At 38.1% G+C, this 27,891-nt stretch overlaps 1 long non-coding RNA gene across 2 annotated transcripts in view; it reads right to left on the reverse strand.

Moving 5' to 3' along the window:
• The window catches only part of LOC307186838, a 118,117-nt gene that overhangs the window by 18,636 nt on the left and 71,590 nt on the right, over nt 1-27,891 (reverse strand). The window contains exon 2 of one of the 2 annotated variants that reach the window (XR_013828479.1): nt 6,087-6,215. The exons of the other annotated variant lie outside the window; for it this stretch is intronic. This is a non-coding gene — a long non-coding RNA (uncharacterized lncRNA). The remainder of the gene's footprint in view (nt 1-6,086; nt 6,216-27,891) is intronic. 2 annotated transcript variants of the gene reach the window in all.

Raw genomic sequence — 27,891 nt, forward strand, 5'->3', positions numbered from 1 at the left:
GAGTGTAAGGGCAGACAATGAAAGAACCTTGATAATTAGAGGAGAAATATAAGGTAGGGGTAGAAAAACTGTTATTCTCACTTTCTGTCTTCTGGACACCAAAGAAAAATCACTGCCCATGGTAACCTCTGAGATGGGAATATGAGACATTCCAGGTATAGAAATTCAAAAAGAAAAAGAGGATTACCAGTGACCAGAAGGAAAGTGATGAAAGATTGCCTCTGCGCTGCCTGGGGTATGAAGTAGGCTGTCTAATAAGAGCCTTCACAAAGTGTCACTCAGTAGCTTTGTGGGATAAACTTCTCCCCAGGTTCTGGCCCTCAGCCAGGCCCCTTATTTCGTCAGAACACCAAGAGTAGATCCATCTCTCAGGGCCAGATTCTTATCAACACATTTACGAAGAGGATATTCAAAACCAGAACGCCAACGTGTTATTATTCTGTGTAATGGGTTTGAACCATTGCAATTTAGCTAAGCTGGAACTACATGTCCCATGATTCTCTTCTCTCATTGGCCAAAAGAGGCTTTTTGCAGCTTTACAGAGACTGTTTAACCATCTCCCACAATTGCATATGGTACAATCTCTATTAAAAAAAAAAAATTATAGTGGTTCTCTTTCTCTGATCCTACCCTGATTTATATTTAAAAAAAAACAAAAACTAAAATGAGTCCTGCATTCTTCAAGCCTATGTGGCCAGCACATTCCTTCTCTGTACACAAAAGTAACTGGGAATGAAATAATAACCAGAAGCTTGCTTAGAAAGCTTAGAAACAGAATAGAGAGTTAATTAGATGAATCAAATGTTTAATATAAATTAGATTGGTTTTAATATAGGATCTTCTTGTCTGTAAAGAAAGATTACTAAAAATTCTGTTATCTAAGACTCTCTTCTCTGAACTATGCTAGGATAGGCCTTGCCAAAATATGCCCCTGTGCATGTTCTTTGCAATACTCCCAAGAGTAAACAATCTCTGAATGAGACCTTTTCCCTTATATATGTTAATCATTCAATCATAGTTCAATCTTTTTTTTTCTGGTCAGCATAAAGCAAGTTTGCAAATCTCTTTTCTGATCTATTATGGTCCAAATATTGAAAAAATTAAAAATCCAAGACTCTTCTCCATAATTGAAATTATTTACTTCATTTCCTATGTTCTGAAAATTAGGGATAAATTTAGCTTCTCAAGCAACCTCTTTTATGAAGCAAATACCCCCATGGAGGCTAGCAGCCTTTCTCATCTTAGCGTGAATTAATTCCATCTGTTTGTTTTCCTCTTGCTGTGGTCAGCTGTGCTGAAAGAACTGGTGTTTTAGCATAGTTAGAAAGGAAGAAAATTATTTTAGAATGCAATGATCTCTGAGGGAAGAGGAATCCACTTGAGTCATCACAAGGGAGCCCAGCAGACACAGGGTATATAATCGTTCAGGGCTTCTGAGGAAAAGAAGAGAAGGAACACTCTCCAGATACTTTTTCTGATTCCAAATTCTGCAGTCATAAGTACTTCAGTAGGCAATTCAAACTCAGCAACAGATTCTTCCCAAATCCCAGACCCTGGTTGAGAAAATCAGATGGTGAGTTCTAGTCCAAATGCTAAGTATATGAACAGCACTCTCCCCAGTCAGACACCAATGCCATCTCCATAAATGGTTCTCATTAGGTGTCATTTGAAGGGCTTTGGCACAAATGCGTGGCTGGCTGAAGAGATCTTGAAAATTTTGAAATCATCAAGTGGCAATTATTGACAAGATATAAGAATCACTGCATTTCTGTTGTTTTTGTTACCTTGAATACAACCTACAAATTACATACCAAATGGAAAGTTTGTCTCACTGACAGAATTCCAAATATTGGAGTTTATCTGATTCTTAAAAATAGTATTTTCAGCCTTGAAAAGAGCCTGGAATTATTGGAATAAAAATGAAAGAGCAGGGCTTCCCTGGTGGTGCAGTGGTTGAGAGTCCGCCTGCCGATGCAGGGGACGCAGGTTCGTGGCCCGGTCCGGGAAGATCCCACATGCCACGGAGCGGCTGGGCCCGTGAGCCATGCTCACTGAGCCTGCGCGTCCAGAGCCTGTGCTCGCAACGGGAGAGGCCACAACAGTGAGAGGCCCGCGTACCACAAAAAAAAAAAAAAAAAAGAAAGAGCAGAGATAACCATATTTTACAAAATTCCACTTTCAAGCAAGCTTTATGAGGCATTTTATTTCATATAGAAACTTTGAAATAGCCTAAAGGCTTTCTTTGACCAGCTGTATATTCTAACTGTTAAATGTCCTCAGCGTGAAAAGATTCCCTCAACAGAGGCACCTGCAGGATGTGCAACGATTCATTTTTACTCTGAATATCAGTTTTGTGGAAGCATCAGCTCTACTGGCTCATCATTTACATTCACAATGGACATCTGGAGCCAGCAAAAGGAAACATTAGACTTGTTTGTGTTATCAAATTAAAAAGGAAAAAGAGAATGGTTTAAAGTTCTGAGAGTCTCTGTAACATTTAATTATGCTTTCGACTGCAGTCCAATCAAAAATATGCTTTTGCAGGAAAACTGGCACTAAGAAAAAACACTCTTTGCTTTTCAGATTGTTGCTAGGTCAAGCTCTCAATTCATAAGCTTAGAGATATGCAGCCATGACACGATTATCGGGTCTTCCCTCTGCAGAAGCCAAAGAACTTCACCACTGTTCCCAACATGACTTAAATTCCTCCACATCCGCAGGAAATGTTATTATCCCTCCTCTCCTGATTGAGGAACTAGAAACAGTTCAACCAACTAAGTATAAGAAGTTAACTAGATGTGCAAGGTTGTGCTGTCAATAAGCCTACTATCTCATGGGATAAATCCAAATCCAGTATATATGTCTGGACAGATATTGATAATGGAATGTTATACAGCTCAAAGTATATTTTGATACTATTTTCATAGGAAGTTGATTTTATTTTAGAAAGTTTGTAGATGAGACTTTTAGTAATTTTCAAAATCACTTCTCTGAAAGAAAAAGGTCTTGCTGTACAAAAAGAGGGAGGGGCAGTAATAACAACTGGCTGCTTCTGAATGACCTTTATACTGACTATTGTGAAATTGTTTCAGATATTAGGCTGTTTCTATCCTAACCCAAATTAACTCAATCATCTGTCTGCTGAGGGACTGACAATAAAGACTTCAATAGACAGATGATGGTATTGGTGAAAAGTGTTTTTCTAGCTTATCCAGCCATTGCATAAGCATTTACTGAGCCTTTACTGTGTTTACTGCACCATACTAAATAACATGAGAAATTCAAAATGGAGCTTACAACCCAGCTGAAAAGAAAGAGCATAATAAAGAGAAACGAGAGAATGATTTTTAAAAAACGTATTTCACAGGGAAGTTTTATACAAGGTGAATTTTAATTAATGATATCCCTACCTCAACCTTTTACACACACACATACACGTGTGTGCACACACACACACACACACACACACATCATATTTGGATTCAACAGAGCAATACAAAAAATTGTTCCTCTGGACAAAATTCCATTTTAAGACTAAAATAAACCCTTTAAAACTCAGGTTTTTAAAGAAAATTGAAACAATAACCAGGGTATTATGTTCTCTTATAGTATATCATAGTATAGTAACAACCAGGAGGTTACATAACGTGATTCATACTATACTGTAATCGACTATAAGAAAATATATCACCATCACCATGCAAAGTTTGTAGCATTATGGTTTTTTGTCTCATGTTGTTTATATTTAAAGTATTCTTTAAAATACTAGTGCTTCCTATGGTCACCTAATCTATGACAAAGGAGGCCAGAATATACAATGGAGTAAAGACAGCCTCTTAAGTAAGTGGTGCTAAGAAAACTGGACTGCTACATGTAAAAGAATGAAATTAGAACACTCCCTAACACCATACACTAAAATAAACTCAAAATGGATTAAAGACCTAATTTTAAGGCCAGACACTATAAAACTCTTAGAGGAAAACATAGGCAGTACACTCTATGACATAAATCACAGCAAGATCCTTTTTGACCCACCTCCTAGCGTAATGGAGATTAAAAAAAAATAAACAAATGGGACCTAATGAAACCTAAAAGCTTTTGCACAGCACAGGAAACCATAAATAAGATGAAAAGACAACATTCAGAATGGGAGAAAACACTTGCAAATGAAGCAACTGACAAAGGATTAATCTCCAAATTATACAAACAGCTCATGCAGCTCAATATCAAAAAACAAACAACCCAATCAAAAAGTGGGCAGAAGACCTAAATAGACATTTCTCCAAAGAAGACATACAGATGGCCAACAAACACATGAAAAAATGCTCAACATCACTAATTACTAGAGAAATGCAAATCAAAACTACAATGAGGTTATCACCTCACACCCGTCAGAATGGCCATCATCACAAAATCTAGAAACAATAAATGCTGGAGAGGGTGTGGAGAAAAGGGAACCCTCTTGCACTGTTGGTGGGAATGTAAATTGATACAGCCACTATGGAGAACAGTATGGAGGTTCCTTAAAAAACTAAAAAAATTTAAAAAAATAAAAATAGAACTACCATGTGACACAGCAATCCCCTTACTGGGCATATACCTAGAGGAAACCACAATTCAAAAAGACACATGCACCCCAATGTTCATTGCAGCACTATTTACAATAGCCAGGACATGAAAACAACCTAAATGTCCATCAACAGAGGAATGGATAAAGAAGATGTGGTACATATATGCAATGGAATATTAGTCAGCCATAAAAAGAAATGAAATTGGGTCATTTGTAGACATGGATGGACCTAAAGACTGTCATACAGAGTGAAGTAAGTCAGAAAGAGAAAAACAAACATCATATATCAACACATATATGTGGAATCTGAAAAAACTGGTATAGACGATCTTATTTACAAAGCAGAAATAGAGACACAGACGTAGAGAACAAACGTATGGATACCAAGGGAGGGGGGGGATGAATTGGGAGATTGGGATTGACATATATACACTATTGATTCTATGTATAAAATAGATAACTAATGAGAACCTACTGTATAGCACAGGGAACTCTACTCAGTGCTCTGTAGTGACCTAAATAAGAAGAAAATCCAAAAAAGAGGGGACATATGTATACATATAGCTGATACAATTTGCTGTACACTAGAAACTAACACAACATTGTAAAACAACTATACTCCAATAAAAATTTTTTAAAATACTAGTGCTTTTGAATAAAATTTTCATTGTTCTGAGTGACTGTACCTCCTAATTTTCATTTAATTCTAAATTCTTTTAATATTATACGAGACCTCATTTTTAAGGGCTTGGGATTATTTGGTTTTGGTTTTCACATTTCTGCAACCATTATAATTCATATCACCTGGTAATACCTCTGTGCGGTACCATGTATTTTTATTTAACAAATGACATGGGGTTGGCACAATGTTCAGGTTTGAAAATCTGTTCATCGCTTATTTGTATTTTTTTTTCTTTGACACACTTACTAACAGCTAGTCCTTACTTTTTTTAGTCCAGAAAAGTATTTAGATTCTATTCTTAAATTTGTTTTTTCCTTAAGTTTTGCTCCATGTACAATATGGAGATATTAACATAGTAGAATGTCTTTGACAAACTAGGATATTGCCTGTGGTTATCCTGCTCATGCCTAAACATTACACATCAGTTAAAGGAACCCTCATAGGAAGGGTAGAGCAGATATGGGGAAGCTTCCTCTAGACTCTGTGACCCAGCTTCAGCACAGCTATATAGCCTGCCCAGCTGATGCAGTTATCAAACCACCCCAATATGGATCTTTGCTGCCCATGAAGTTCAAGCAGACACCCTAGCTAGAAAACAGGTTTGTCAGCCAACATTTATCATGAAAAATCATTATTTCATTTCCTCATATAACCCCCAATGGTTATATCGTGAAGTGTAGACTGCATTTCTCCACCCTTTTCCTATATTTTATTATTAGCAGGATAGAAAAAGCCCCTGTAAAGCCAGAGCTGCCTCCCTCCTCTAGCTCAGTGGTTCTCAAACTTTAGTGCACATCACAGTTGCCGGGAGGACTGCCTGGGCCCTACTCCTACCTGATATGGGAGGTCTGGGCTGGAGCCTGAGTATTTGCAATCCTCATGTGTTTTCAGGTGATGCTGCTGCTGCTGCCGGAAATCAGGCTTTAGACGTTCACTGCAGGTCCTATGACTTTTCTGCTTTTGCTGAGATCACACACAATACTATAGTCAGCTTAAGTAAAAAACATTGTCTCAGTATAGACATTAAAAGTATCCAAGCCAATAAAGCCTAAAATATAAGACATGACACCATAAAACTCCTAGAAGAGAACATAGGCAAAATAGTCTCTGACATAAATCAGACCAATGTTTTCGTAGGTCATCTCCCAAGGAAACAGAAATAAAAGCAAAAATAAACAAATGGAACCTAATTAAACTTACAAGCTTTTGTACAGCAAAGGAAACCATACACAAAATGAAAAGACAATCTACGAACTGGGAGAAAAAATTTGCAAACGATGTGACTGACAAGGGGTTAATTTCCAAAATATACAAACAGCTCATACAACTCAACAACAAAAAAACAAACAACCCAATCAAAAAAAAGGGTAGAAGACCTAAGTAAACATTTCTCCAAAGAAGACATACAGATGGCTAACAGGCACACGAAAAGATGCTCAACATTGCAAAGTATTAGAGAAATGTAAATCAAAACTACAATGAGGTATCACCCCACACTGATCAGAATGGCCATCATTAAAAGATCTATAAATAACAAATTCTGGAGAGGGCGTGGAGAAAAGGAGACCCTCCTGCATTGTTGGTAGGAATGTAAATTGGTGAAGCCACTATGGAAAACAGTATGGAGGTTCCCCAGAAAACTAAAAATAGAATTACCATATGATCCAGCAACCCCACTCTTGGGCATATATCCAGACAAAACTATAATTCAAAAAGATACATGCACCCCTATGTTCACAGCAGCACTATTTACAATAGCGAAGATCAAGGAAGCAACCTAAATGTCCATTGACAGATGAATGGATAAAGGAGATGTAATACATATATACAATGGAATACTACTTAGCCATAAAAAAGAATGAAATAATGCTATTTGCAGCAACATGGATGGACCTAGAGATTACTATACTAAGTGAAGTAAGTCAGAAAGAGAAAGACAAATACGAATATAATATTACTTCCATGCGATTGTAAAATGTGACACAAATGAACTTATCTATGAAACAGAAACAGACTCACAGACATAGAAAGCAGACTTGTGGTTGCCAAGGAGGAGGGGGGTTGGGGGAGGGATGGATTGGGAGTTTGGGATTAGCAGATGCAAACTATTGTATGTAGAATGGATAAACAACAAGGTCCTACTGTATAGCACAGGGAACTATATTTAATATCCTGTGATAAACCACAATGGAAAAGAGTATGAAAAAGAATGTATATATATATGTATAACTGAATCACTTTGCTATACAGCAGAAATTAACAGAATATGGTAATCAACTATACTCCAATGAAACAAATTTTTTTAAAGAAGTATCCAAGCCAAGATATTAATTCCAATTCAGGATCAGAGCTCTCCAGTGTTTCTTATTCAAGTCTGGTACACCGGTGGGCTGTCTACCTTTTGCAAAGGGAATACTGTCAGCCTCTGCTTTCTCTCTCCACTCATCTCCTCCCCACTTGCGAACTGTTGGCATACACCCTACTAGCTGGGGGAGGGATATGAGGAGGAAACAATTTACGGGAAATAAGATTGGAAAGTTCTTAACTGGCTGCTGTTGCTATGACAAGCTGGCTCATGCACCCTAGGTCTGGCAGGTGTGGAAAGCTAACTGTTTCCTGGGCACGTTTTAGGGTCCTTTGGGGCCCCCCACCCTGAGCCTGTCCTACCAAAGCTCCTATGAGCAGAGTGACACCTGTTCATTGACTGGTGGCTATTCTCTGAGCTCTGCTTCTCTCTTCTTCGTTTTGTGAAGATCCTCTTCACAAAACGAAACTCTTCAACGTCCTTGTCCTCTTTCTTCACTCCACTTTGTCCTTTCACTTCCTTCTTACAAGTTGAAAGCATTCCTACCTGTTATCATTTTCCTTGAATTTCTGCATTTTGGTCTGGCATCTCACTAAGGATTTCCTATCTCTTGTCTCTGTGGGTGCCTCAGCTGAAATTTTCAACTTTAACATCCTGTAACCATGAGAATCTTGCACCCTCTTAAGTTAACCTGGTTGCCACACCCAGCACCAAGACCTGTGTTCTCCAGACAATTCAGTTACGCAAATACCTTAGTGAACAGTATAGATTTTGTTGAAGATGTCACAGGGACAGATGACAGGCATATATCAGATATACTCCTGTGTATCATATGCTAACATTTTTTAGCCATTTCCCTTCCCCAAAGTCTCTGTCAAGTGCAGGCCTCATCTTTTATCATTCCTCCATAGCACTGGATTCAACTTTCCTTTCCCCTCCCTCAATCCTCCAGATTCCCCCAAAGGAATGCCAAATCCCTCTCTCCTTTGTTTTATAGATTTATTTTCTTCTTCTTCCTCAGACAAGCTGGATCTAGCAGACATCAGCGTTCTGGAGATTCAGCTTCTTCCTAGCAGTCATCTCTCAGTAACATCGAGTAGGAGCCTCTACAAGCACCTTTTTTTTTCTTTTTTGCGGTACGCGGAGCACAGGCTCCGGACGCACAGGCTCAGCAGCCATGGCTCACGGGCCCAGCCACTCCGCGGCATGTGGGATCTTCCCGGACCGGGGCACGAACCTGTGTCCCCTACATCGGCAGGTGGACTCTCAACCACTGCGCCACCAGGGAAGCCCAAGAACCTTATTTTTACCCCTTACTGCTGTAACTACGTTATCTCATTTAGTCTTCAGGAAAAACACAGTGATATATTAGAAGAGTTAATATTAAAGATGATATAATTGGGATGCAGAGAATCTTAAGCTACTCGCCCATCCTCACAAAGTAGAAAAATGGCTAAATTTACTTTTCATGTCTCAGAGGCATATTCTGCTATAAAATAGTGAACCCCATGCTAGTATGCCTTACCCACAGGCTTCCTTCCTCGTTTACCCAGGTACATCCTGACAGGCTGGTGTCAGAAGAAGAAACAGGTTCAAAGCAGATAACCTGGTTCAGGAACAGTAAAGGCTTAGTATCAACCTACCAAAGCCAGCACTCCAAGGAGAAATGTCATTTCTTTTTAGCCAGTGGCTGCTATCATCAACAAACGTATTAGCCACTATTTTAAAAGATTAATTTCAAATTGCTTGTATTCCGAATTCTCACCAATTAGTTTCTACTGGCACAGGTTTGTAGCATTTTGAAATAAGAGAGGGCAGCTGTCTTCTCCTATGGAGGAACAAGGGATTTCCTTCTGAAGCTGCTATTAGCATTAATGGGAGTTGTGAATTTACCTTGTCTCATTTCATGGGGAGGGGAGAGCTAACTCCATGATGAATGTAGACAAGATTATTCTATTCAAAGCACTACTCAAAATTTCTATTAGTAGCCATGGTTTATCTCCTTGTATGTCTTTATGAACCAAATTTTGCTCCAAAGTCATAATGCTTTAGATTATCAGCCATATCAGGTAATGACACCAATAAGTGCCTGCTGTTAAAACAAATGCTATGTTCTGTTTTGCATCTCAACTTGTTTTTAATGCAGACTCCTAGGGGCTTGTGCAACAGTGGGGATCCATTTATCAGCACAAAAAAGCCTCTTGTTCACACATGATCACTTGGTAATCATGCAGCCTCTGTACAAGAAGTCAAGGAAAATAATAAGTGTGACTCAATCTGCAAGGCTGGAACAAGGGGGTTGTCTTTTGAAAATCAAGCACTATTTATGAGGATTAATGTGGCTTTTGATAAACTGCCAAACAACTACAGGGGCCAGATTTAGAACAAGGCATACTGAAGACCTTTTGGGCTCTTCATTTTCATGAAGACTCTTCACAACGCATGCTGAGAATTGCTTAATAATTGGAAATCAAATGTATTAAAAGAAAGCATAGCTAAGTGTTCTTCTAAAAAAACCAAATAATTTCATTTATCCTCTTTTTTACACCAAAGAAATCACATTCTGCAATCATAAGAGGTAAAAATATTGTCTCCATTTTATAGTAAACTCCAATGTCCACAAAGCATATGCACACTTTTCCTGTATTTGAATTTATGCTCCTGGTGTGAGCATAGCTCCACATAGGAGGCAACTGTCTATGTGACATGACTTCTGAAATATTACAAAGCCCTGACAACTCCAAAATTTTCTGTTCACCTTCTCAACTGGTTGAAATGCAATTAAAGTAATATTTTCAAGCTAGGTGTTGGGAGACAGTCCTTCATGTATTTCTCTTCTACGCATCTCGCCAGGTATGACAGAAATGAAGGCCATGACTACCCTTTACACAGTGCCTTTTATCAGGGGTGTGTTTGCACTGAACTATCTTGAGAGATGAGGTAACATTTCTCCCCAGACAAAGAAAAGGTTTACTTACTGCTTGCTGTACAAGTAGTCAATTCCCCCAAGTTATTGTGGGGAAACAAACTGCATGTGAGGCATTCATCTGCCCCATATCACATGGGACTTGGGGCAAGGGAAATTGATGCAAACATACTGATGCATGCCTGAAGCCAATCTACCCCTGAATATTTAATAAGCAAATTAATTCTATTTTTAAGTCAGGTCAATCTGAGTTGTGTTTCTATCACTTAAAAACTAAGAACTCGGGCTTCCCTGGTGGCGCAGTGGTTGAGAGTCCTCCTGCCGATGCAGGGGACACGGGTTCGTGCCCTGGTCCAGGAAGATCCCACATGCTGTGGAGCGGCTGGGCCCGTAAGCCATGGCCACTGAGCCTGCGCGTCCGGAGCCTGTGCTCCGCAACAGTGAGAGGCCCGTGTACCACAAAAAAACAAAAACAAACAAAAAAACCCCCAAGAACTCTAATAATACTTAATAATAATTAAGTTTGGGTAATAGTACATACTATACTGGAGAGTTCTAGTATAGATTAGCATATTAAACTCATAAGAAGTCCTGCTGTAAAAAAAATTGTTTAATTTTAACTTGGGATTTCTCTATTTTCCATGAACAATTCTACCTTTTTTTTTTTGTAACATTTATCAATTTCTTTTAAGACTGATGTTCCATGAATCTCACTTGGAGAATACTGGAATATTCTTTTCCCTGCAAATTTGTTATAAGATCATAAATCAAAAAATCAAACAGCATAAACAGAAAATGTGTGTACACATAAAAGCTTTTATTGATACAATCTTGTACTTATTCCACCAGCAATTAAGGAAAACCCACTATGTGTCAGACACGGTGGAAGGCACTGAATATATAAACTCAGGGGGAAAATTAGAGCAGAGTATTACCAAAAATCAATGCCTTTCTATTGACCATAGAAACATTATAAAGGTATAAAACTATTGGAGTGTTTCATTTCCATAAGGAAGTTTGATATCAAACTATCACACTAAGACCATATTAAAATGCTGAAAAGTAAATCTATTTTCTTGATTTTTGTTGGGAATTACAAAGCAAATTTCTCAGATTATATAGAGTCACGATCTTTCAGAAGACAGCTAGAGATAGTTGAAATACCTAACCTATTTAGAACATGAGGATAATGTAATTTTGTAATAGAAAACCTAATAACATCAGATTTACAACCCAATTTATAGTCCAAAGGGTTCCAATTTGGTCAGGAAATAAAACCAAAGTCAATAAACTCTTGTGTTAAATACTCTAGATAATGAATGCAAACTGCTTTGCAATGTTATAAGATGAAAGAACACATAAAAGAAAATATCTGTGGAGCATAGTGTAATCTTGAAACCAGACTCACCAGGAAATGAGTTATGTAAATCAATTCAACTCATTTATTTTTCAGTTCCTACCATTTGCATCATCTTGTGCTAGGCACTTGGGGGATGTTTTAAAACGCAACAAATAATACAGCATTCTACAGTCATCTTATTTGGTCTGAGTAATCAGCATGAAAGGCCTATATCATTTCTAACTTGCCCTCTAAGTGCTCACGAAAAATCAGAAAACAGAAATACATCTGTAGAGATGCAAGCTCTAAACACAACAGGTTGAGGAAGGGAGAGATGAATTAGGTCAGAATAGCTTGGGAAAACTTCAAAGAGAATCTCAAGGGAAAAAAATTAATATAAGCAAGGCCATGGGAAGTTTAGTTTTGTTTTTAGTTTGTTTATTTGCCTGTTTTTAAACTAAAAAAATGTGCATAGTATCACAGCTTTGACTGGGGAAGAAGAAAACATTGATAAGTAGCTAGAGTTAAGTTTGGGCAGAAAGGAGAGGATCAATCTTAGACAATAGGAAGAAAAAGGAAATGTCTTATTCATTTATTTTAACAAACATTTCTTGAGTAACTAATATGGGAAAAAAATTCGGTAAGCCTTTGAAAGTACACACAAATTAATAATTTCTAGAATTGTCATAAAGAAGTGTCAATAAATCAGATACAGAAAATAGTGCACTTAAGGAAGCATACAACAAGGGTCATATGATTGAAACAAATGCATGCTATTGGAGGTTCAAAATGGGGTAGATTCCTTCTGGTTGGAAGTTAGAAAAAAGCTGGATACACTGAGTCTTAAGAAATGAAAGATTTTGACAGGTGTAAAAGCAAATGAGGAAGAATGGATAGAACTTGATGATTCATTGCATAGAAAGAATGTAGAAGCAGCTCAGTTGAGATAATGTATCTGAAATCATTTTGAAATGGACAAGCACAATATAACTGTAAAGAATTATACAGTGGCCTGGGTCACTTAATGCATCTGACCTTTGGTTCTTTAACTGCAAAATGGGAACAGTCATGATTTCTCTGCCTTTTTCACATGAGGCTTAATAAGAAAATGACCAGGGAATCCTGCCATTTGCCACAGCATGGATGGACTGTGAGGGCACTGGTTAAGTGTGATAAGTCAGACAGAGAAAGACAAGTGCCGTATGACCTCACTTATATGTGGACTCTAAAAAACAAATTTTTTTTTAAACAACAAACTCAGAGATACAGAGAACAGTTTGGTGGTTGCCAGAGGTGGTGGATGGGAGGTGGGTGAAATGGTAAAGGTGGCCAAAAGGTACAAATGTCCAGTTACAAAAATAAATAAGTCCTGGGGATGTAATGCACAGCATGGTGACTATAATTAATACTACTATATCGTATATTTGAAAGTTGCTAAGAGAGATCTTAAAAATTCTTATCACAAGGAAAAATAGTTTTTAAGTATACGTGACGACAGATGTTAACTAGACATATTGTGGTGATCATTTGGCATTTCTACAAGTATCTAATCAGTATATTGTACACCTGAAACTAATATAATGTTATAGGTCAACTATATCTCAATAAAAAAAATGTATCAACACATTTTAATTTTTTACCACACGTTTCTTTTTAAAAACACCTTTATTGAGGTATAACTGATATGCAAAAAGACTGGACATATTTAACATATACAATTTAATGAGTCTGGATATATACACCTGCAAGCCATCACCACAATCAAGATAATAAACATATCCATCACCTCGAAAAGTTTCCTCATGCCTCTCTTATTGTTTCTTGGGGGGGGGGGGTTTGATTTTGTGGTAAGAACACTTAGTATTAGATCTACCCTCAACAAATTTTACAGAATTTTTAACTATAGGCACAATGTTGGACAGCAGATCCCTACAATTTATTCATCTCACATAACCAAAACTTTCTATCTATCCAGCTCCCCCATGTCCCCTCCCTCACTGAACCAGGAAACCACCATGCTACTCTCTGCTTCTACGAGGTTGATTATTTTAGATACCTCGTATAAGTGGAATCATACATTATTTATCTGACCAACATATTTTTCAAATTATTAATCATTTTAAAGTTTATTTATGACTCTCAAACCAAAACCTGGACATTTAGATAAGTCAGTCAACTTTAAACAAAATCAAAATAAAAACAGAAGTATTATTTCCAAGAAAAATCAACAAGGCCGAAGCAAAAATCTTCTGACTAAAGATACAAATGTGAAAATCTAAAAAGTAGTCTTAAAGGAGCAAAAATAAAGTCAAATCTACCTACCCAACAGCCTGCTTACAATGCAGGTTTCTGTCATAGCCTCAGAAAAATTCTAATGTGTTTTGACATATTTATCTGTGGGAGACTCTGCCATTGCATTAGCATTCTTCAAAGTATTTTTACATTCAAATTGATTTCAATTACATAGACATTTCAAAACATTAATATTCATTTGAGATATTGCTGATATCTTCTCAGTGTGCTAAACTTTTTTAGGCGGTGGTTCATAATTAACTCACTCCACATTTAACTGGAGAACAACCCTATGAAATTCTGATTAGTATAAGAGCCTTTTTGCATATGCTCAAAGTTCCTAAATTATAAACATTCCATTGCCAAAGAGTTCACACATCCAGAGATTCCACCAAGATTTCACTTTCAGATTTCTCTTTCCCATTGTTTGAGAGTAAGTAACTTGAGTGAGAAAGAAGATCAAGCAACACTTTCATTTGCTTGTTATGAGAGAGAAAGGAAGGAATTTGACTGGTGTTTTGGGAAGATAGGGAGGGAAATTAAAAAAGTGTGGAGGGAAAATGAAAAAAGACAACAACTTGACCCCTACCTGTGGATTCCCTGAAAGATTTAGTGTGACAGAAATGGATGACCTATGGTTTTCAGAAAAACTAAATTGATTTGCACAAATAGAGCCAGCATGGACAATTTCAGGAGCCACAGGCACAGAGAAACATAAGTATTTAACACAGAGAAATTAATGAACTTGTGGGGAGTTGTCACGGAATTGTTAGTGTTTGAAGCAGTACCATTTAAATCTCATTCGCAGAGAAACCCATAAATGTTGTCTGGGATACATGAGAGTTAAATGAAATAATATATAAAATACCTAACACTTAGAAGGTATTTAAGAAACAGTCATTGTAACTAATATATTATCTTATTTAGGCTTCACAATGTATCTAAACTTGCTTTCAACAAAAAGGTTTGGGGCTGCATTCCCCATGAGTGTTTGGCTGGAATGGAAGGTTAGGCGACAATGCCCCCTGGTGGTCTTCTCGGCTCTGGGACAAGCAACTTCATTAGCAGACATTATAATGGATGTAAGCCTGTGTTCCTGCATTTGTTTGAGGTCCTGTGATCAATGGGAGAGAAGTTGAACTTGTGTTCCAACTGGGATACAATCTTGTATAAAGGCCTGGAAGTTTCCCCAAAGTTGTATTACACTAGAAAGAACCCCTGGGACCCCAGAGAAAAATCCACTGTGAGTTAAGAGTGGTCCAGATGGAGTAGCCAGGTGGGGATTGCAGAGGAACCAGGAGTTCCAGATGAAGGTCTGAACAGGCTTGATCATCCCTTACCCTAGCCTGCCAAAAGTTCTGTCCTCTGGGCACAGAAAGGTGCAATGTTAAGAGGAATTCAGCATCACTAGTGATGTAACATCTTTAGAGTTGAAAATAGAAAGTGAAGGCAATTTCCTGGCTACTGGAAGAGAAGATAAATAAGAGTCGGGGGTAATGGTGGTTGACAGCAGCACAGAGGTCCTGTGAGTGACATGGAGTCAGCACATCAGAGGAGCTCGGCACCAGCACAGGCAGAGGCTGGTGCAACTGGTCCAGCTGATGTAAAGAAGTAGAGAGATTGCAGGTAGCACTTTTCAGAACTCTCCTCATTCTCCCCAAGCCAGGGATCCTAGAGGAAATGCAAAGGAGATCTGAGGAAGAAGGAATCTTCCAGTAAGGAACTGTTACAGAATACATTCATTGGCCAGGTTAGTTATACTTTATATCCATTTCATAGTCGTGGATGCTGAGATTTAGAAGCTTGATTAAATTCACACAACCGGTTTTTTTCCAGCAGAAAGGTTAGGACATGGATCTATGTTTTATTAACTTTTCTTTTACTTATACTGACCTGTCTCCCTTTAAGAAAATCTTGGGTACCCAGAGACATTTATTATCTTTCTGCTCCTTTCAATTTTGAAGTTTTCTTATTTTGTCTTATACTTAATTACATGAGCTTCTCCCAGTCTTTTCCAGAGTAGATAGGGTATAAGTATCACATAAACAAAATAAATTATATTTCTCTGGGAAAATATGTTACAAGTTTCAAACAACTGGCCTTTGCATGAGATTTTTACTGCAATCTTTTCATGATTTGAGATCAGAATATATTTGGGTCAATCAGAGGATCCTTTTATAATCTACCAACAGGTCCCATAAAAATAATAGAAAATAAAAAAATATTCTGTATACTTTAAACTACTATGAAAAGACTATTCTGAAAGGTTCAATTACCTGACCTTGATGGATATCTTCCAATTTATAGTGACTTTATAAATTATACATAAACATGATGTGGCAAGGTTATACTCTTAGAATGATGTATTCTCTACTTTCAGAGATTTTTTTGGTCTAAATTTCCAGTGAGACAGAAGTAATTGGAATTCAAAATAATGACTGAGTCACTAAGAAATCAGTATATTTAATGTTAAAGAGAATCTTTCCATAATGAAAAGAGAAATCCAATAATCAAGGCTCTTTGGGAAAAAGAAACCAAAAAATGTTTTCTAATTTTTCCATAGGATGACAGTGTGGACAATAAGACATTTAAATTAGATAGGCTGGGATCCACTGAATTATAGCTCTGGTTGCTATACCATTTGTACAGTGCCTGCCAATGTGATTGATTTCTGAAGAAAATATTAAAAGTTTTCATTTACCTGTTTACCTAAAGAAATTAGTTTTTCTCTAATCATATTTCCTGTCCCCTTTGGAGAATAAAGGCAAATAATTTACACTTGACTCTTGGATTTCTCCCACACTTTTCTGTGGAGCAGGGTGCCTACCTAGTTCAGTGGAACTTAACTCAAAACTCACCAACAGGGCTTCCCTGGTGGCGCAGTGGTTGAGAGTCCGCCTGCTGATGCAGGGGACACAGGTTCATGCCCTGGTCCGGGAAGATCCCACATGCTGCGGAGCGGCTGGGCCCGTGAGCCATGGCTGCTGAGCCTGTGCGTCTGGTGCCCGTGCTCCGCAACGGGAGAGGCCGCAACAGTGAGAGGCCCGCGTACCGCAAAAAAAAAAAAAACCACCAACAAGGCCCCCCTATGGGAATCTCCATTTGAAAGTTACCATGTTCATCTCAGTACAGACAACAGCACTCAAAGCCCTGAGAAAAAATGTGTGACAGGAGAAGATGGGTACAGTAGTAGTCATGATCAGGCCACTCTCATGTTTTAAGCACAAAGAGAATACAAGGAGTTACATGCTTACCAAACTGTCAGACATGCTGGAGGAATAGAGGTCAGGAAATTGGGCCACTAGCATTCAGGGTTTGCTATTACCTCTCAGAGATTTGAAAGTTTGCAATAACCATGGGAAAATGCTGACAGTGATCAGAGCTGCCTCTAGCACCAAGCTGAGTCATTTACAGGACAATACCGGAGGCCCCTCAAAACCTCACATCAGCTGAGACCCACATTATCTGACCATGACTGCCAAAAGGAGTAATAATGGATTTCTGCTTCTCTCTTACCTTCCAAATCTCATACAAGTGCTGCTAATCAGAAAAATCTGGGCTCTCTCCTCTGTCTGGGGCTAGAAGTTCTCAAACAGTGTCCAGACTTCCAGTTTCTAGAATGACTTTTGGTAGGAAAAGACTGTAGGGTCCTTTAATAACATTGTTATGGACAAGGAATCTGAATTGGGTACCCAGGCTTATTCAGTGAGGCTTCATTCTGGCTCAATATGTAGCTGAAGTTGGATGCTCATTTTAGCCAATATGGGCCACATTCTAAAACAATAGCTGAGCATGTGAGTATGAACTAAAAAGATGCAACTCTAAGAGAAAATATGGACCACCCTTGGCTGAAGGAGTGAGGTTAACCTCCATCAGAAAACCTGTGCAAGGATCTGGACCAGCAAAGCATAAATGCAGCAGTGAGCTGTGCCAAACCAATTTACAAGAGCAACACTGTATACCAGCTACAGGTACAATGGCTGCAGCAAAATGAGTCCCACTAGAAAACCAGCCATTTCCCCGGTTCTTTCTTGGTGAGGCAACCGTAAGCAATATCTGCCCCTTTGAGTAATCCTCTGGGGTCACTGAACAATTCAGAAGACAGGGGTAAAAATATTGGATGTCCTACTATTTGGCAAATTATAAAATGGAGTGGGTTTTAATTTAAATTTTTTTTAAGTTTCCAGATGAAGATGGCAAATTAATGCACTTATAGGCCTCTGCTGTCTCCTAAGAGCCCAATAAGCTGTATTTTTTAATAAAGGCATAAACTCACATGGACAAAGAATATTTGGAAAGGAGACAAAAACAACACAGTTTTGAAAGCTAGAAAGCAGCTGGATATGTGTAAATTGCTTGGCAAATCTGAGAAAGCTGAATTCTAACCCAGCAGTAGGAAAGGCTGAGAAGCAACCTGATATATACAACAGAGTCCCCCAAAGACCCAGGATTTAGTGGACCAGGTATCTCTGGAAGAGTTGGGGGTAAAAGTGATGATAAAAACAGCAGGATTGTTTGAAAGTCCTTTTTGAGAAACAGTTAGACCTCCTGAACCCTCACCAACTTTGTGAAGCTGGACAGCTATTCCTCTCTCACTCTGGCTGACTAGACATTTACTCTGCAGACAGAGTAAAAATGAGTGTATCTCTGCTATAGTGCCACTAGGCAGAGTTGCAGGTAGAGGTACCATAATAAAAATAGGGGAATTAAATGAAAGTTCCCATGCTAAATGTTAAGACCCCCAGCATTCTATTCCCCCCCAACTCCTCCCTCTAACCCTGTCTCTTCGCATACTGGCTGTGAGGACTATACCCTCCAGACAGGAAGTCAGAAGCACCTTTTCTGGGCAGTCTTGCAATTCCAAGAGAAGAGCCTTAAAAACATTCTCATAAAGGATTTCCCAAGGAAACATACTGGTCAAATCTACTCTGTAGCCCACAGTCCACACACCCCACGCATGCACACAGCTTCCAAACAGGATTTTTTTGGTGCCTTCTTCTTAAATATGAATGGGCAATAAAGATATTTGAGGCAAGCCTCCAAATGACAGACAATGACCAAATACCCAAAAATGCAACCTGAGGGAAAACAAGACTACACTGGAAGAAGAAAAGTGAATTTTTAAAATAGCATTAATATTTTCAGAGAAATAAAAGAAGATATTACATCAATCAATCAGTCAAAAAAAGAATGATACATTAATTAAAGTAATACTAACTGCTACAAAAGAAACACCTTGGCATCTCAATAGCTTGACATCATAGATATTTATTTCTCACCTATATAAAGTTCAATTAGTAATAGGATGGAGGGAGGGGCTCTGTTCCACATAGTTATTCAGGGTCCCAGGCTCCTTCCATTTGTGACTTCTCCATCTCTTTGGTCCTTAGAGTTCTATCTATTCATCTGACCAACAATGAAAGAAATGGCAAAGGAGAAATACCTAGTTCTTAACTCTTTGGCCTAGAAAGACATATGCTATTTTTATTCACTTTCCATTAGCAAGATGCAAGAGGAGCTTGGAAATATGGTCCCTGACTGAGCAGTCACTTTCCATCAGCAACACTATTTTAAGGAAAGAGATACAAATCTATATTGGATAGCTGACTGCACCACACAATTGAAAAAAGAAAGAAAGAAAGAAATCAAAAGACTGTCCAGAAAACAAAAAAATAACTCTTGGAAAATAAAAGTGTAATAGCAGTCATTAAATAATCAGTGTAAAAGTTGGAAGACAGAACTGAGAAAGTATAGCAAAAAGGCAAAGGGATAGAAAATAGAACAGAAACATTAAAAAAGACCAGAAGTCAATCCATAGAGTCTGACATTGAAATAACAGAAGTTCCAGGAAAAAAGTACAGGGGAAAGAGAGGAAGAAAAAATAAATAAACAATTCAGGACAAGTCCACAAAACTGTGAAAAACATGAATCACGAGACTGAAAATTTTCATCAGCGTTCTGACATATAGATAAAATAGACTAAGATGTATATTGTATGATGTCTCATGTCACTGAGGACAACAAAAAGAATCACAAAAGCTTTAAGAGCAAAAAAAATCACAGTACATAAAATGATCAAGAATAACAATGGAAATGGATTTCTCAATACTAAAATGGCAGTTTCAAGAGAGTGGACCATTGTGATCAGAATTACAAACAGACATAATTTTCAACCTAGAATTCTAAACCCAGCCAAACTAGCAATTAAGAGGGATGGTGTAGGGCTTCCCTGGTGGCGCAGTGGTTGAGAGTCCGCCTGCCGATGCAGGGGACATGGGTTCGTGCCCTGCTGGGAAGATCCCACATGCCGCGGAGCGGCTGGGCCCGTGAGCCATGGCCGCTGAGCCTGCGCGTCCGGAGCCTGTGCAACAGGAGAGGCCACAACAGTGAGAGGTCTGAGTACCGCAAAAAAATAAAAAATAAAAAATAAAATAAAGAGGGATGGTATAAAAAAGACACCTTCAAACATGCAAGGCCTCAAAAAGTTTACCTACCACGCAACCTTTTTCAGGACGCGAATATGATATATTCCATCATAACGAGAAAAGAAAGACCAGAGAGCTAGAAAAATAGGATCCAGCATGAAAGAGAAATAAAGAGAATGCAAGGGTAATGGAGAACAGAAATATCTAGACGGTAACTATCTATATAGTATAGAAATCAACCTATCTATATAGTATAGAGATCAACCAATCTATATAGGAGCAGAGAGATGTGTCATTAAAAAGATGAAATTGATAGCATACCCGCAATATTGACATTATGTTGAAAAGATAAATAGCTGGGGGAAAGTTGGAGATAAAGTAGTAGCAATAGTTAGCAGTAGTAGTGGTGGTGTTAGTGGTAGTAATAGTAACGGCAGCAACAGTAGTAGTGATCCTATTACAAAATTGTGAGAGTAAGTTAACTTAAACCTAGCTGAAAGAAAGAAAAACTGTGAAGGAAAAGAACAAATGGAACATAAGAGCAGGTATGAACATAACAGCATGTATGAAATACTAGTAGCATATAATTAAGTAGTCAGGTAAAATTGCAGATTTTGTAAAAAGTGTAGCTCTGTCTTAAAACATATAGGCTGATTGTTTTAATTTTACGCCTGGCACTTTGTTGCACTTTTCAGAAACACATCCCCTGTGAAACAGAAAATGACCTGGGTTGCCACTAGGGAGATGTGTTCTTTCAAGGTGTGGCCTAGGGTTCACTTTCTCATAACTGTGGCCTCTAATAAGTAGCATTGAACTGAAATCATAGCTTCTGTAGAGATAGTGGCAATTTTTCAAACTTTCAAAAAAATTTTAATCTTTTAAAGTTTTTAAATTATGTCCTTTGAGGAAAGGTATTGGCAATTCTCTGTGAATGTTCTGCAAAATAAAATTAATCTTGAATAATTAAGAACAGGAAAGGCAACTTGGAACTGGATCTCTGCAAAAGTAGGAGACTAGACATTTTGTCTTAAAGACATACCCAATTTTCTTCCTTAAAAATGGCAAGTCCAGTAATTTCTTTTCCTTTGAGTAACAACCATGCTTTATCAGGATTTCCAGCAATGTGCTCTTAACCAGTGTCCCCAGGTCTGTTTGCATACCCTTCTAAAGCACTCTCTATACACCCATCAGACTGCTTTTTTAAAAATGCAAATCCTATCTTGTCACATGTCTGCCTGAAACCTTTTGTGACTTCCTAATGGAATTTAGATTAAAGACAAAATCATTAACATTACCCAGAGGACCATGCATGATCTTGCCTCTACCTACCTCTTCAGTTCCTTTCTAGGTCACCTGGCCCCCTTTAGGAACCTTATGGAGTTAGAAGGGAAGAGATCTAGTAAACAATGTTCCTCTACACTATACAATTTCTAAACCAACAATTTAGGCAAAGGAGCAAGGTAAACGAGAGACTTTTTTTTTTTTTTTTTTTTTGGCAGTACGGGCCTCTCACTGTTGTGGCCTCTCCCAAGATGCACAGGCTCAGCGGCCATGGCTCATGGGCCTAGCCGCTCTGCAGCATGTGGGATCTTTCTGGACCAGGGCACGAACCCGTGTCCCCTGCATCGGCAAGCGGACTCTCAACCACTGCGCCACCAGGGGAGCCCGAGAGACATTTTTAAAAATCTCTAACACATATTACATTGGTATGGAAGGATATAGCCTTAAAATAAAGTTCTGAATTATTTATTTATTTATTTATTATTTGTTTATTTATTTATTTTTGGCTGTGTTGGGTCTTCGTTGCTGTGCGTAGACCTTCTCTAGTTGCAGTGAGCTGGGGCTACTATTCACAGTGTGCAGGCTTCTCATTGTGGTGGCTTCTCTTGTTGCAGTGCACGGACTCCACGTGCACAGGCTTCAGTAGTTGTGGCACGCAGGCTCTAGAGCACAACCTCAGTAGTTGTGGTGCATGGGCTTAGTTGCTCCGTGGCATGTGGGATCTTCCTGGACCAGGGCTCGAACCCGTGACTCCTGCACTGGCAGGCGGATTCTTAACCAGCAGGTGGATTCTTAACCACTGTGCCACCAGGGAAGTCCCAAGTTCTGAATTTTTAATAAATGAATTCCTGAAGCCTAAACCTGAGAATTAGGTTTACCCACCCATACAGGCAGCACTGTATGATTCTCTTCATGCCCATGGGCAGAGCCTCAGCTGCTAAGTTTAACTCCTGATCTGCAGATCAGCAGAGCCTGTGTTATCCTGCAACACGAAACGACCCCAAAATGTCAGTGGCTTGAAGCCACAAAGGCATATTTCTTGCTCATTTAACATGTCCATCACAGGTCAGAAGAGACTCTGCTCTATGTTCTGGTCCTCTCTCTGGGGCCCAAACTGAAGAAGCAACTACCATCTCAGATGCTGCTGGTTGCTATCGTAGAAAGATAAGACAGGGTTCTGGAAAGTCTCTCTTCTTCTGGCAATCACATGCTCTGCTCCAAAAGTGAATCACAGGACTGTCAATCCCAACCCAGTGGCCAAAACTGATAATATGGCCCCATCAGTAAATTTAGCCTTCCATATGTCCAGAGAAGAGTACTGGATGTTGGTGAGCAGAAACAATGAGCACCTCTATGGCCAACTGTGGACAAGAGCTCTGTGTCAGTATGCAGCCTCCTAAGAGACATGAAAATGGAGGTGTTAGGCTACATATACCAAAAGTTGTCACTCAGAGTTTCACATAGATAGATAATGCTACTTTAAGAAAAATCCTTCCTCGTGGAAACCAGGTGAATGGGGAAGAGGTATTATTCCTGACAAGATCCATTGTGAAAATCTAAAATTTGAGTTCAACTAAGATTAAACATTAAGCACAGTTTGAAGTTAGGTATTCTTCTGAGAATGTGGGCAGCCCCACATGGAGAAACACATTGTACAGAGATTGCTGAGTATGTAGGAGGCCACCAAAGTGGATCCTAGGAATTATAGGATAGGATCATCAATCCTTAAGAAATAAAGAGAGAATTCAATTTTTATAGAGCTTTTGCCATAGTTTCCCAAAAGAGAGGCCCTGGACAACTAATAGTACAGCATGTTTATGCAATATGGTGTTTTTGATAAGCTTTTTATTGGAATATTATGTACATAAACAAAGTATACAAACCATAAATGTACAGCCTGATATATTTTCACAAAAATGGACACATCTGGGTGACCAAGTACCAGATTAAGAATTAGAACACAACTATCACTTCAAAGGGTCCCTTGTGTTCCTTTTTGTCACTAACACCACCTCCCAAACTAGCCTATAGACAGCAATTATGCTGTTGGGAAGGAGAGTAGGAGTGGAAGGGTGGGTAAAGAGGAAATTTCACATCTTGCCATGTGTTATTTGAATTTTGCACAAAGAACATAATTATATACAAACTTTAAAATTAAAAAAAAATTAAACCCTCCTATCTCGAGCCAGTAATTCCCCTTGATAATCCTGTATTATCAGGTTCCATTCAGGTGCAGTGGTTATGAGCACAGCCTCTGGAGTAACACAGAAATGATTCGAAGTCATGTCTTACCAATCCGGAGCAGCTTCTGGAACTTGGTCAAGTTACTCAAACTCTCAAAGCCTGAGTCCCATCATCTATAAAATTATATAACTAATTCATAAAGGATTAAATGAGGTAGTATTTGTAAAGTACTTAATATATTATCTGAAACATACTAAGGGCTCTATAAATTGTATGTGTTATTTTTATGTACAATAAAAATATCAGGTAACTGGCCTTTGTGAAGAATATACCCTATTTACATCATTGAATTAAAACATAGTTATTGGGCTTCCCTGGTGGCGCAGTGGTTGAGAGTCCGCCTGCTGATGCAGGGGACACAGGTTTGTGCCCCTGTGCGGGAAGATCCCACATGTCGCGGAGCAGCTGGGCCCGTGAGCCATGGCCGCTGAGCCTGCGCACCCGGAAGCCTGTGCTCCGCAACGGGAGAGGCCACAACAGTGAGAGGCGCGCGTATCGCCAAAAAAAAATAATAAAATAAATAAATAAATAAAACATAGTTATCTTTTTACTTTGAATAGTTGAAAATAATGAGTATTATTCATCATTCACAAAGTCTGAGAAACAGAGAACTAGCTAACAGTATCTTAGAAATCCTCATATTCATTCGTTTGTTTGCTTACACAAATAAATAAACTAAAATCAAGATAGTCAGTGATTTATTTATACTCACACCACTGGTTAGCAAAAAAGCCAAGAACCAGATTTCAATTTCTCTGACTTCCAGTCCAGTACTGTCCCCACTATACCATGATCCATTCACTCAGCCATACCCTAATAGAGCTAACAGTTACTGAGTGCCTTATAAGTACATGCCAGCAAAATTCAGACCAAAATGCCTATCCTAGGAAAAGGTGGAAAAACACTTTCTATTAGATCAGGCTGACTTCCATTTATTCTATCAACAGCATCTGTGCTTCCTGGAAGGGAATGCAAGGAGATTACCTATGTATTAGATGACTGCTAATATGCGGTATTAGAAATTAATTCCACTTCTGAATATACTGAACAAGAGGAGATCTTATGAGCCATCTGCTGCTGAGTCCTCTGTTGTCCTCGTTGCTTATATTTATGCTAATGAAAAATCAGCCCTCAGAGCTCCAGAAATCTTTCATTCTTCTCCCCTCCTCACACACCCAAGCTAAAGAAAGGGACTGAGACTAAAATTAGAGAGCTGTGAATTCAAGTCAATGGACTAGTGTAAGGAAACAAATTGGGGGCCTAAGGAAGGAAAAAATGGAGCAGGTGCCATAGAAGAATTTCCTGAAGTACTGATGGCTTTGGTTTGGGAGTGGGACCTTGTGATTTAGTAGAAAAGAGCTTTGAACTTGGGTTTGAATCTTGACTTCTTGGTTTTGAATCCTACTCTCAATGCAGTAGCCTTGTGTTAATGTCTTCTTTTGCTTGGCATTCATTTCCTCATCCCTAGAGCATAGCACCTCCTATAACTGATCTGTGAAACTGTAGTATAATTTTCAGCAGGTATAAGATGAAAAGATTTCAAACTATTTAAAGCATAAAGAAAGCCCTAATGTTTCAGCCATTCAACATATTACACCGCTAAATCAGTCTCATAATTATTACTTCTGTAATAATTGGAGAAAACTGCTCTTCCTTTAAAAATATTTAAGATTGAAGAGAGTATATTTTCTGTATTTTTTTAATAAACAGAAAGGAATACTGCGACCAGCAAAGGGGATATATTAGAGATGCATACATTGGCAGATCAAAGAAATATTAATATTTCATACATAGGAATGAACATAAGGGAGTTGAAAAACAAAATTTTTCTTAACCACTACATGCATTTTATCAAATGGCCATATATTCTGTATTCTTTCAAAAGCATAACACACAGAGACAGCATCAATAATTCCAAATACCTACTTTGTTAATAGGCCATTTTTTCCTTAAACAGGCAATTACGCTGTACATAAGGGATGTATTCCTTATGTATACATTCACAGTACATACTCTCAAAAGTGAAACACTATAGAAAACACATAAAAATCATTCTCAAAACAAACTCTGATTTCCATCTTAATAGTCTGGCAAATTTATAAGAGTAGCATTTCAAGGAATCTTATTCAACAAAGCATTAAAAACTTGGCGGTTAATGACTGTAAAGGTTTAGTTAATCTTTAATATAAAATTCCCTTTTTTCTTTTATATTTTTCACAGTGAGCAGTTATGTTGGGTTATCTCATACAAAGAATAATAGATTAAGGAATTCTTTCTAAAGTTATTTTTAACCATTCTTATTGTGAAATACCATTCTCACAAAAAGTACACTAAGCACAAATATACAGTACGGTAAATAAACACAAAGCAAACACCCATGTATCTACCACCTAGGTCAAGATATGGGGTGCTGATGGCCTTGTAGATGTCCCCTGTGAGTTTTTTCTTGAAATTACCTCTCTTTATCCATTGTTGATAACCACTACCATGACTTTTATTATACATTTTTTTCTTTTTCTTTATACTACTATTGCCAATGTATTTATCTCTAAAAATATAGTTTACTTGTGTCTGTTTTGATTAGGATGTATTATTTTGTGATATTTGGTTTGTTTCCAGTTTGGGGATATCACAAGCAATTCTGCTCTGAATATTCTTATAATGTACCCTGGTACAAATGTGTACAAGTTTCTCTAGGTATTAAGAACTGTGGAGGGTCTGAGATTATACCCCGCCTACAAGCTAACAAGTCAACCTACCAAAATTTCATGAATGTTGGTAGAAGACATGAGATTCCTGGGTCAGAAGCAAAGGGCAATGTACCACTCACAGCAACTGTAGTAGCCAGAGAGTCAGTATTTGTACTGGTTCCCTGAACATCAATTCCCACAAAGTGACACAAAGAGGGCCAGATGGATGCTTATAAATACAGTGTGCTGTGTTGCAAAAGCTCAGGGACCCAATTTTTTTATAATGGACAATAAGCCTGACCAACCTTTGCTCCAGTAGCAACACTATATCTATCTTCCAAGTCTATGTTCTGCACAAATATTCTGGAAATCATAGAAAAAAAAGGCAGTTAGGGCCTTTGTCTAAAAGATGTACAGAAATGTAAGAAACCCATGGAAAATTGTCTCCAAACATTAGTTAAATAACATTTTTATCAGAAAATTAATCTTCTTATCGATTTTTCTTCTTCTTTAATTAAAAAAAAATTCCTATTGAGGTACTTAAGAGTTTGTGAAGATATTGAGATTTCCATTTACAAGCATACTTAAAAATGTGAAATGAATTATTAGAGGTGAAATTATTTTAAATTTTATTTTAAAAGGTCTAAACGGCATGGCTTAAAGATACTTCAGAGTGAAATGTTTGGTTTGTTTTCTTACTTTATAGCTGGGAAAAGTAAAATTCTCCACAAACCATTCTTTATTTCCTAAAATTCTTAAGGAAAATTTTAACTCCATTCTTTCATTCTCTAATCTATTTTACGTAATATTTAATCACTATACATGCAACTGTAAATACATTAGTGGTTTGCACAGGGGATAAACATGAGTCATCACACATAGGGAGGAAATACTAAACTTTGATCATTACTGAAATCCATCCCCAACACCAAGGTGAGCCTCTGCTGATTACAGTGGGATGCCATCATGACCCCCTGCATATCACCTTAACTCTAATTTCTCCCTTATCTCAGCCCCGCGGCATAGCCATGTCAGAGAAGTTGTCCTTAAAATGGATTTTATTAAGTCATAGCCTTGCTCAAGCTCCTATGGAATTCAGCAAGTGCTACAAATCAGGTTGTGTTTTGTTGTTTTTCC

Source organism: Stenella coeruleoalba, assembly GCF_951394435.1.
Source record: "Stenella coeruleoalba genome assembly, chromosome: 5".
NCBI lineage: Eukaryota > Metazoa > Chordata > Mammalia > Artiodactyla > Delphinidae > Stenella > Stenella coeruleoalba.